Here is a 12,790-nt window from a genome sequence, read left to right as displayed (position 1 = left end):
CGGTGAGATGGCGGCCCCGGTCTCGAAAGCCCAGAATAAAGTCCGAGAGGATGCGTCGTGCAGACCACACGACCCCTCGTAATCTGCAGGCCTTCGGGCTGAGCAGCGGTCGCTGGGCAGGCCAAGGCTTTTTAAGTGCCGTGGTTTTTTTTGGTATTCTACTATTTAGTGTTTCCTCTGTGGTATGTGTAAGTGAAGAGGAATGCATTTAGAACGGACACAAACAACCACTCCTTCAAGTGGAGGAATTAACCAGACACCGTCAAAATCCTTGATCCATTCGGGAATCGACTCCATAGCATTGTGAGCTGAAGAACAGCCCCAGCATTTGTCTGGTGTGAGAATTAGAAACCACGGAAAACCACCTTTAGTGGAGTTCGAATCCACTATCTTCCGAGTGCAAGCTGAGAGCAATGCGAACCAAACCACGTAGCCAAATCACTCTGATCACAGGACTACTTCTACGTGTCGGTCAATCTACTGATACAAGGATAGCGTATTCGAGCACCTTCAGATATTACCATCGCATTGATCCGGGATGAAATCCGCCAACTTTGGCTCAGAAAGCCAGCGCTCTGCCTCCTGAGCCACTCAGCCCGGTTTACCTAACAGACGGTGGTAATGACTGCAGTATTGGTTATTTTAAGTGGAAGTGCAATTAGAACACCTTCCTCTGCGTGAATGATGCAGACAGTTTATAAGTACATTGCCAGGCTGAATAGGTGAAGTTGGCGAGTTCAATCTCGGCTCAGTCCAGTGGTATTTGAAGGTACTCAAATACGTCAGCTTTCTGGCGGTAGATTACTGGCACGCAAAATAACTCCTGCGACGAGATTACATTTTGGCATCTCGGCGCCTCCGAAAACCGTAAAAGCAGTTACAGGGCGCAAAAGCAATGTTATTTACATTATTATTATTATTATTATTATTATTATTATTATTATTATTATTATTATTATTATTATTACCAGGCTGAGTGGCTCAGACAGTTGAGGCGCTAGCCTTCTGACCCCAACTTGGCAGGTTCGATCTTGGCTCAGTCTGGTGGTATTTGAAGGTGCTCAAATACGTCAGCCTCGTGTCGGTAGATTTACTGGCACGTAAAAGAACTCCTGTGGGACTAAATTCCGTCATCTCGGTGTCTCTGAAGACCGAAAATGTAGTTAGTGGTACGTAAAGCAAATAACATTATTATTATTATTATTATTATTATTATTATTATGCCGGCCCCGTGGTGTAGGGGTAGCATGCCTGCCTCGCGCCCGGAGGTCCTGGATTCGATTCCTGGCAAGGTCAGTGATTTTAATCTCGACCTGAGGGCTGGTTCGCGGTCCACTCAGCCTACGTGATTAGAATTGAGGAGCTATCTGACGGTGAGATGGCGGCCCCGGTCTCGAAAGCGCAGAATAACGGCCGAGAGGTTGCGTCGTGCTGACCACACGGCCCCTCGCAATCTGCAGGCCTTCGAGTTGAGCAGCGGTCGCTGGGCAGGCAGAGCCCTTTCAAGGGCGTTAAGTGCCGTGGGGTTTGGTTTTGGGTTATTCTTCTTCTTCTTATTATTAATTTGATTACATTTCAGTGTTCATTACGGAGTGAATAGTTAGCGATAAGAAAACAATACAATAATAATGGCGTGTGGCCTCCGGAAAGGCCTGGTGCAGGTCTTTCGAGTTGACCGCGTGTGAGCGACCTGCAGCAAACAATATGATGAACGTCATGCAGAGTGCAATTCGATTTTATGCTGCTATTTTTCACTGAGTCTATGAAGTACGAATGTTCTGCTGTGTAGCGCAGTTAGTCGTAGGCAGTTATCACCTGTACTGAATTTTGGAGGGTTGAATCATGTAACAGTCGGTCGGTATTTCGGGAATCTTGAACGCGGTAGTTCTGTGTCATGGCATAATAATCTGTAAGCAACATATAAATTATCCCAGTCTCCGGTAAAATACATCAAAATATCGAAGGTAATGCTAGTTTAAGGTTGTTATTGCTATAACTTTAAGAGAGGGGAATGCTAGAAAGCGGACGTGTTTCTTTTACGATACACTCTCTTCTTCCGTGATTTTGCACGGGTAAGTGGTGTTGATTCTTGATGATTAGATAAAAAAAAAGTCTGTGTGTATGTATGTACGTATGTCTTCAAATTGTGATTTACTGAGTGACTCGGCTGCGTGGCGCAGCCGTAAAACTATGACTAACATTCGGAAGATGGTGGGTTTGAATCCCACCATAGACAGCTTTGAAGATAGTTTTCTGTATTTTCCCATTTTCATGTCAGACAAACGATGGGGTTGTACTTAATGAAGACCATGGCCACTTCCTTCAACTTTCCTGTCCATTTGCCGCTGAAAAACTGAGTTCCTGAGACGTGAAAGAACAAACAAAGAAAATCAAATTGTACCTTTCACATACTGTAAAATTTAGGAGCCTCCTTTAAAATTTTTCCTCTAAATTATGCTATTCCACCATCTGCAGCTATGAAGAGGGCTTTCCTTAATTTCCCAATTTCACAACAGTGGTAAATTGTAATCAATAAATTCCGTCCAATTAAACTCAGTTCAATTTAAATCAGTTCACTTCATTCAATTTTGAAGCAATTCGAATGGCACCGAACCTAGCCGGGATGAAATTGAGAGCAAGAGCTAACCGATGCCACCGAGGTAAACGAAGTATATACAAGCCGGAGAGCTCAAACTCGTGAATCTCCTTCTTCTTCCCCCTATTATGCCCGTTTTTTATGACACCCTAATGAATTTGAGAGTGTGTACTGTGTCGTACATTGGCCCTGTTTGACTGCTGGGTACTTTACTCACCTCAATTCTGAGTGGAGGAATGTTGCTGCTGTTTGAGTCATCATTCCATAGAATGGTTGTGTGCAGCACACCTTAACACCCTATCCTGTACCAACCTTTTCATTCCTACACAACTACTACATCCTACATCTGCTCTAATCTGTTTGTCATATTCGTACCTTGGTCTAACGCTACCGTTCTTACCGAATGTACTGAGACAAAACATAAACACCCAGTCTCCGAGTCAGGGAAATTAACTAGATGCGGTTAAAATCCCGTCCTGGGAATCGTACCTAGGCTCTCTAAATTGAACCCGTGACGCTGACCATTCAGTCATTGAACAGAAAATTTTAAGGCCTTAGTGGAAAAATAAAAATACATTATAAATAAATAAATAAATAAATAAATAAATAAATAAATAAATAAATAAATAAATAAATAAATAAATAAATAAATAAGTCCTATATGGTACATTATTTTGTCACGGTAATTCAACTTCCAAAGTCAACGTAATCTCAGCCCAGATCGGTTGTACAGTCGGTTAGTGGTTGGCCTTCAGTTATGAGGATGGTGGGTTCGATCCTGGTTGAGATCGATGCCATTTAATGGAGTTTAAACGTGACATCTCCGTATCAATGGTTGCGGCATGTTGAATACCTTCTGTTTGACAAAATTGCGACAAAGCGGCCGGTTTTAAAATCTATTGAAGTTGACGGGACGTTAAATTAATAGACTAAGATTATGAGTTATTATTATGACGTTATCTGTCGAATAATAAGTACTTCTTTTAACTGTAGCAGTAAGTTTTTTTGTATAATATCGAATGAATAAGAACAAAACATTTGAAATATTTACATTTTCTGCACACAGAATAACTTACCCTACAAGCTATTTTAAAACAGAACGCATTGTTATGGTTTCATGGCCTCATGCTTGAGCGGGAAAATAGACTTCAGCCGCTTGGTACTTAGTTCCCTTGTTCGTAATACTAACTCGCAACTTAACTTAAAAAAAAAGCGAGGGATTATAACTCTCAGAACATGTGTATTCCTCTCACATTCGCGAGCATGATGTATCATACGTGAGAGGAGGCAAACATAAAACATCACATGACAACTTTGTACTTCCAGAACTGTAAAAATAATTCGAGAAAGCTTATAAATTCTGCAAAGTTTATAACAGGAACTATCCTGTAATTCTCCCGAACAATAGAACAATGAACTGATATCAGAGTAGTGTTTGTACCATAAACATTCCTCTGACATTAAAATTTGATTGGTATGGTTCGCAGTAAATGGCCTTGACCGAACGGGAATGTGAGGGGGGGGGGGGGTGCTGACATCACATCCGTGTGAAGAAAGAGGAGTAATAATTCGCTGTGACTTACCTTTTATTAGAGACCGCCAGCGCTCATCCTCTGCTACTGTGGTCACACTGGATGGGCAAAACTACTGCACTCTTCTCTCGAAAGCAATGCATTCACATGTTCCGAACTGACCACTGTTTATCTCAACGACCAGTGAGCTTCACTTCTTAAAAACACTATGCTATTAATATAACACCTGTTTAATTTAAATTTTGCAATGTAACACTGAACAACTATTTATTTATTAATGTTATTAACGATTAGATACTTTTCACGTTTTCAAATCAACAGCAATTTTACATTAACGTTGGTTTCTACGGAAGTAAAGAAATGATTTCAAGAATGTCACCACACTTATAAATCGCGACGCGGGAAATTGTTCTATGGAGTAAAATATTTCACATCTGTGTAGACACACGCCGATTTTGAACTACTGAATGGCACACACAATACCTACGTAAAACATGGATATTAGTGATTTGTTTTGAAAAGCACGCTGATTAGGCCTACTGCCGGCTAACACTTCACAGAAACACACGGTAAGTAGTTCACAGTTAATATCTTGATAATTCACACTATGTTAGTTACAGAAGGTATAAATAGACTAAAATTATACCTGTCTTTGCTACGTGTTTTCTTACTATGAACTTATTATTGATATCAAATGAATGGTGATTGTTTGTTCATAAACACACATAAAGCAAGTAAAATGCGCTAACATGAACAGATGATTGTCTTAGACTTCAAAGAAACTTTCTTTTTTTTTCCCACAGTCAGTTTTGGACACTGGAAACAGTTACTCAGTGCAACAGTCAATCAGTATGTCCTTGAAAATTTTCTTCTCTATCAACTAACAGAATTGTTATTTTACAGTTTAATCATAATTTAATAGTATTAATTCTCGTTAAAGAAATATTTTCACTGCAATGTTACTCGCATCAGTTGATCATTTTTCTATTTTTGTATGTCAAGTCACTTAATGGAGGTTGTTTTTCTTTTTTTGTTAAATGCCGCGCTGCAATACTCCTCTCTACTGTGCTGGGCTCGGCAAGGCCCGCCACTTGCTGCCTGTCAGGACGCAAGCCGAGCTACTACTAACAACGCCGCGCCGGGGCCTGCCCAGCCAGCCTGCCAGCCAAACGCACTCAGTCCCCGGACCAATCGAACGCGTTCCTCACACCGCGGCGCGAGTACCTCGCTGCACATACCTTAGCAAAAAATCGAAGTGAAGGAGAGGAACCAATCAACTCCGGTGTGTTAAGTGCACGACAATCACAATCCTTGTTATTGCTACTTACTTGGTGACCTCAGAAAAAAAAAATCGATTAGTCGTTGTCCTTCTGTTCTCAAGATAGCAGGTTTGATTCTGGCTGAGGCTAGTGACAATTGAGGTTCTTTAAGTGCCGTTGGCTCCCGTTACGCGAAAAAATTCCTGCAGGATATAGTGTCTTTTAGAGTCTACGAAATTAAATAATAATAATAATAATAATAATAATAATAATAATAATAATAATAATAATAATAATAATAATAATAATAATAATAATAATAATGCCAGTGAATGTCTAGCACTGAACTACAAGCTTGATAAATTAGAAATATTAGAAAGAAGAATTATAAGGAAAATATTAGGTCCTCTAAGAATTGCAGAGTTTTGGAAATTAAGAAGTAACAATGAAATTTACCAGAACGTAGAAAACATATCAGAAACAATAAGAAAAAGGAGATTGCTATTTCTTGGACACATTTACAGAATGGATGACAATAGACTAACTAAACGAATCTTCAAGTACCTTTGGGAAAAGAAATCAACTACCACCTGGATTCAAGAAGTCAAGAAAGACCTGGAAAGGAACAACATACGAGAAGAAGAATTATTGGAAAGAAAGATTTTTAGGAAGAAAGTCTAACAAATGGAAGGATTCCAAGGGAGGAAGGAAAAGAAAACAGGCACAAAGTGGATTGAAGACAGGAAAAAGAAACACAGTGAAACAATGAAAGAATACTGCAAGAAAAGGAAAGAACAACTAAGGAGGAACAATTGAAATTGATTTTTGTTTTGTTTTTGCTAGGGGCTTTACGTCGCTCCGACACAGATAGGTCTTATGGCGACGATGGGATAGGAAAGGCCTAGGAGTTGGACGGAAGCGGCCGTGGCTGTAATGAAGGTACAGCCCCAGCATTTGCCTGGTGTGAAAATGGGAAACCACGGAAAAGCATCTTCAGGGCTGCCGACAGTGGGGCTCGAACCCACGATCTCCCGGATGCAAGCTCATAGTCGCGTGCCTCTAGGCACACGGCCAACTCGTCCGGTTTTTACATCAACAGGAAGAGCGGTCTTGCTCTATCAATTTACACTTAGGAAACTATTTTCAAAAATGTCCAGGCCTATCAATGGCACTTGCTACGTTTTACAAAATCAAACAGTATTCACTGTCTTAGATGCTCAACAGTCAGATATCTTTACCGTGAAAAGAATGAAATAGAGTTTAACAGGGGTAGCGAGTACCCATTCTACTAGGCCTATGGTAACAACACAAGTGTAAAGTTACTGGCCTAAAAATCAAAATGGTGAGAAGGCGGACACTTACACACCTTGAAATTTACATTAGGTGCATGAAAACCCTATTTTTGCTTGTGGTCCGGCGTTACAGAGGCTAAGCCTATATTGCGGAGGTGACTAGATCGAAATAAATATTTAATTTGCAGAAATTACAAGATAGAAAATGTTAGAAAATCATAGTCACCTCAAAATCAAGTTGAGAAGGAATACGAAAGGGTACCTCACTCCTTATTCCTTGATTTTGGAAAAGTTCTTTTCGACTAGTTTGAAATTACAGTTAGAGTTTGAAATTTACATTTTAGAAAATAAAGTTACATCACTAAAGATTTGAAACATTCCCCTCTAGAGAGCTTTGAAATACTATCAGATTTTAATTAGGATCTGCCATTACCTTGAGCTGGTGGACCTTTCGAAGATGGACAAGGCCCCTTTAGACTGGAGCGATCACTAAGTCAACCTGGTCCGAAAATGTGCCAGCTTTTATAGCCGATGGGAAAGTTGCAGAAAACTCTGGGCTATGGCCCTGACACACACCCAATTCTCATTGGATAATCAAATAAATACCAACATTTTCTCATTGGTGAATCAATAAACGTACAAATTCTTTGATAGCTCAACGCCTTGAATTGGCGGGAAGAGATAGAAGTGTTGATAACTTTTGAAAATAAAAAAAGCTAAACATTCCAGTTTAGGAAACCTTTACATACACAATTACTCTACTTGACAAGAATCAAACTACAGTGGAAACCTCAGAGATTCACAAAGAAGAAACCATTAATTCCAAAATTTGACCCCAGTAGGATCCAACCATCTCTCACAGAAGAATTAGAGTGAAAGGAGGCAAAAAGTTGGCAAGAACTAAAAAGAAAACTGATTAAACAGCACAAACACTAATTCCTCGACAGAAAAAGAAGAGACACCCTTGGTAGAATGAGGAGTGTGAACAAGCAATCTAATCTCGACAGAAGGCATATAACACCTGGAACAGCAAAACGAGGAAGAATAACTACAAAACATTCCTGGCAGTGAGGAAGGAGACAGCTCAATTGAACAGACAGACCGAAAGGAAATGTGAAAAGGATCAACTACTTGAAATCGAGAAAGACTGAGAGAATCAACACGATAAATTTCTACAAGAACTTCATAACTAAGCTTTCACCAGTTGGCACTAAACAACCAGTAAAACTGTGAGGGCTCGCCAGATATTTTAAAGAATTACTGAGCTGTCCAGAACCAACACAAAGATGTTCTGCACAAGAACCTAAAAATACTAATCCAAATTCATTGCCACCAGATGAAGAAGAAATCACAAGACTGATCAAAAGACTTAAAAACAAGAAAAAGCACCGGGTGAGGATGGAATCATAGCAGAAGTACTCAAATCAGCACGCCCAAACACCATAAAATAAATCAAGAATGCAGGACAATTGGAAAACAGAACAAATCACGGAAGACTGGAAAATGTTTTAATTCACCCGTTACACAAGAAGGGATGCCTTTGCTGGCGAGATGTAGTGTTTACAGTGCACTATGTCTTCTGGTATGGGCTAGAATAAATTTGTAACTTTCATTGACTTGTCTCAGTCTCATCCTTGGCTTTGACAGTATGAAGGTGACCGAGGTATGAGCGATGCTAGTAATACCATTCCTTACGCAGCCAGTCCGTGTTATGAATGGTGTAAAAATATCACCCATAGGGTCGGTTGGTGCATGCATTTAAGTGCACTTGACTGACTGATATGTAATAGCAACTTCTGACTCAGTGAGGAAAGCAACGGGACACAACCTCACTCCTTATTTCCTTAGTATGCCTCTTCAGTAATGCCTAGGCTATTTATGACAGCTGTTGGCGGAACTGTGGAGGATCAAACCAGCCTTCGGGCTGAATACCCAACATACATAGGCCTACAACACACAAGAAGGGAGACAGAACAGATGTAAACAACTACAGAGGAATCTCACTAGTATCGGTTGCATACAGAATTATATCCCAATGTCTTCTTGATAGAGTACAACAACTTGAACCACAAAATCGGAGAATATCAGGCAGGATTCAGACCAGGCCGATCGTGTCCAGAGCAAATCTTGAACCTAAAGCTAATCCTAAGACATCAAAAAATTTATAGGAAAAATTTAATCTGCACATGATTCAGTGCATCGCAAATCACTCTTTGAAATATTGAAAGAACTAGATTTAGACATGAAAACACTTTCAGTCATAAAATAGACACTGACAGACACGAAGTCCAAGGACAAATTCATGGTGAAACCTCAGATCCCTTTGAAATCAAAACGGGAGTAAGACAATGAGATGGACTTTCGCCATTACTCTTCAACTGCGTTCTGGAAAAAGTGATACAAGAAAGGCGCAAACAGTAATTGGTCCTCAACATTCACCAACCAATCCCTTTAGGCAGAGGAAAATTAGCGGTAAATTGCTTAGCATTTGCGGATGACCAAGCAATACTAACCCGAGACATTTCCACACCCCAAATACAGATTGAACTCCTGAAAGAAATTGCGGAAAAAGTCGGCCTTCGGATATCTATTGAAAAGACAGAATACATGACCTGCAACAAACATGCTCCAAAATTCATGGAAAAAAAATATGGCAAAATTAAACGAGTATCACAATTTAAGTTCCTTGGTGAAACAATTCAGGAAAATGGACTCGAAGAAAAAAAAGCCAATTAAATTACGGTAGACGCCAAAAGATGGAAACTGCACATCGACTAACCCAAAATATCTATAACAGAAAATGTATCTCCATGCGTACATAACTGAGACACTATAATACAGTCATTAAATCCAGAATGTCTTTATGGATCAGAGACGCTAATTTTGAACAGGGATGCAAGCATTGCAAACAATGAGAAAAGGGAACGCAAAATTATAAGAAAGATTCTAGGCCCGAAACCCACCAACGGACAATACCAACTTAGAGGCAGACAGGAAATCAAACAATACACAAATATTCATAGTGATATTAGAAAACGCAGGTTAAGATTCTATGGTCATATTTAAAAAAATGCATCCAGGCAGACTTACCAAACAAACAGTCGAATTCTATGAAAATAGGAATACGGCTAAAGCAGACACAATAAAATGGATTGGCGAAATTAAAACCGATTTTGATTCAGGCAGGAGTTACACCAGCAGATGTCTGTAACAGGGTAATCTTCAGATCCAAAATGCATAAATGGCAAGTTGACCAAGAGGAAAGACAAAGAATAAGACCGGAACAACCTGGTCTGAAGAAAGAAAGCAAGCCAACAGGAAAAAGAATGAAAAAAATATGGGCAAAAAGAAAGGCAATAATAATAATAATAATAATAATAATAATAATAATAATAATAATAATAATAATATAACAATTCTTCCGGGCTGTTATGCCGTGGTCCACTCCTCTCGCTTCTCCGAGACGTTTCGACTACTCCTGCGGTAGTCATCTTCTGTGGCGTCGTGTAGATACGCTCTCCTGTATCCCGCAGCAGTAGTCGAAACGTCTGGGAGAAGCGAGAGGAGTGGACCACGGCATAACAGCCCGGAAGAATTTTATCATATTGACACCGGCCGTGAAAGCCTTCATACTTTAATAATAATAATAATAATAATAATAATAATAATAATAATAATAATAATAATAATAATAATAATAATAATAATATGTTAGCTTGCATTCGGGAGATATTGAGTCCGAACTCCACTTTCGGCAGCCGTGAAGATGGGTTTTCGTTGTTTCACATTTCCACACCAAGCAAATGCTGAGGCTGAACTTAATTAAGGACGCGGTCGCTTCCTTCTCCCTCCTAGCCCTTTCATATAACATCATCGCCATAACACCTGTGTCGGTGAGCTGTAAAGGAAATAGTAAAACATTAATTAACAAACCTGTGATGAAACAGGCCGTTAGAGCTTTAGCCTGCCAAGACGACTACTGTTCAGCAAGATGGCCAGCACATATTGGATTTCTACATGGTCGGCGTATTGCGTGACTTTCTTGACTAGGTCCGCTGCCCCTCGTATCAGCCAGCTCCTCAGCTGGTCTCATGAAGCTGAGTGAACGCTGTTTCAGCCTTGAGTCCAGATTTAAAATACGTGTACTGACCAGAAATCGAAACTGGGTAAGAGACAGGAGCGCTACGCATAAACCACGGTGGTGGCTAATAATAATAATAATAATAATAATAATAATAACAACAACAACGAGCTAGTTGGTTGTGCTGTTAGTTGCGGTCAGCTGTGAGTTAACATTCGGGAGATAGTGGGTTCGAACCCCACTGTTGGCAGCCCTGAAGATAATTTCCATTTTTTTCCCATTTTCACACCAGGCTAATGCTGGGGTTGTACCTTAATCAAGGCCACGATCACTTCCTTCCCACTCCAAGTCTTTCCCTACCCTATCGTTGCTATAAGACCTGTGTCGGTGCGACGTAAAGCAGATTATAAAACAATATATTAATAGGCATATTAAAAATGGTTTTACGTCCCACTCACTACATTTACGGTTTTCAGATTCTCGTCAGGACCAACTATTATCTTAATTCTGGACTGAGGACTGGAATGGGGCTCGCTCAGCCTTATGAAGTTATGTGGGGAACTGTCAATCAAAAGAAGCGGTGTATCTGGTCGCAGAAGCGAAGCAATCTTGCTGAGGAAGACTTTTTTTCTTTTTTGTAATTTGCTCTAAGTCGCACCGGTACGGATAGGTCTTATGGCGACGATGGGTTTGGAAAGGGATAAGACTGGGAATGATATGAACGTGACCTTAATTAGGAAACATCCCCATCAACTGCCTGTGTGAAAGCGGGAAAACACGAAAAACTATCTTCAGGGCTGCCGACAGCGGGTTACGAACCCACCATCTCCCGAATGCAAGCACACAGCTACGTGATCCAAACCGCGCAGCCACTCTCTCTGTGAGAATGACCTCGTGGCACTGCAATATATGTAGTCGTCTTGGCATATAAAGGGCCTCAGTAGACTACATATGATATGGGCGTTGATTGATTTGGTATTAGTGAAGAAAGAAAGAAGAAGGACAGAGGAAATAGTTTTTGAAATGTGGTTCTACATAAGAACGCTGAAAATGAGGTGGAGGATAAATGAAATCACAAGTGATAGATACTGAATCGAGCTGGTGAGGGGAGTACAATTTGACAGAATTTGACAGGAAGAAGAGGTACTATAGAATGATAGCACACATCCTCTAAAACTGAGAATTTGAGTTATGTTTTGAGGGAAGTATAGAATTTAATAATGGTGGGGCTCTCATAGGCGCCGGAAGAATCACTTACAGGGGGCAGGACGGTGAATTAAATCAAACAAGTCAAAATAAATATATTGCAACTAATTTCTGTAATTCTTATTCATTTACTTTTTCCTTAATCTAAGCTAAAAAGGGCCTATAGAACGGTTTTAGAAAATGTGATACTAGATTTTATGGCCGAGGCTGCCACGTAGTATAACGTAGGGAAATATATAGGGATTTAATTTATCAAGCGAAATCATTCTATTCAGACGTATCTGAGACCATGATTTTCCGGTGATAATATGTACTAATTAGTTAAGGTACAGCCCCAGCATTCTCTTGGTGTGAAATTTGGAAACAGCGGAAAACCATTTTGAGAACTTCAGACAGTGGTTTTCTATAGCATCACTTCCCGAATGCAAGCTAGTAGCTGGACGACTCGAATCACACTACCATTTCCTTCGGTAAACAGTTCATTCTTTCGACTCGAAAAGTGGGTGTTTGTGCTATCTCTAACATCTGCAACTGAACTCCTCACAGAACAGCATCCTTACCACAGGTTTGAATGTGGTATAGAACTAGGCGAAATTAGAGTTATAGATTATTAACAAAAAATTGTTGAGGCCTTGCGATATCGCACTGGATAAACAAAACAGGAAAACGGACAATTACGTACAATGCCATGTGATACAGGACACTACCACAGTTTCGTGAATAGCATGTGTCATAGCGATGGTAGTTGATTTTGTAAATAGGAAATCATCATATAATCGTAGGAAAGTTTTCAGTTTCAGATTCGAAAAGAGAGTGATATTACC

The 12,790-nt window shown here is 40.0% G+C and overlaps 1 protein-coding gene across 1 annotated transcript in view; it reads right to left on the bottom strand.

The window, feature by feature from the left end:
• The window catches only part of LOC136864356 (octopamine receptor beta-2R), a 1,721,356-nt gene extending 1,716,130 nt beyond the window's left edge, over positions 1-5,226 (bottom strand). The window contains exon 1 of the mRNA XM_068231021.1: positions 4,180-5,226. The gene's annotated coding sequence lies outside the window, so the exon portion shown is untranslated. The remainder of the gene's footprint in view (positions 1-4,179) is intronic.
• Positions 5,227-12,790: the final 7,564 nt, after the last annotated feature.

Source organism: Anabrus simplex, chromosome 1 (genome assembly GCF_040414725.1).
Source record: "Anabrus simplex isolate iqAnaSimp1 chromosome 1, ASM4041472v1, whole genome shotgun sequence".
NCBI lineage: Eukaryota > Metazoa > Arthropoda > Insecta > Orthoptera > Tettigoniidae > Anabrus > Anabrus simplex.
Note: the sequence above shows the minus strand (reverse complement) of the source record. Positions and strands in the feature narration are given on the sequence as shown.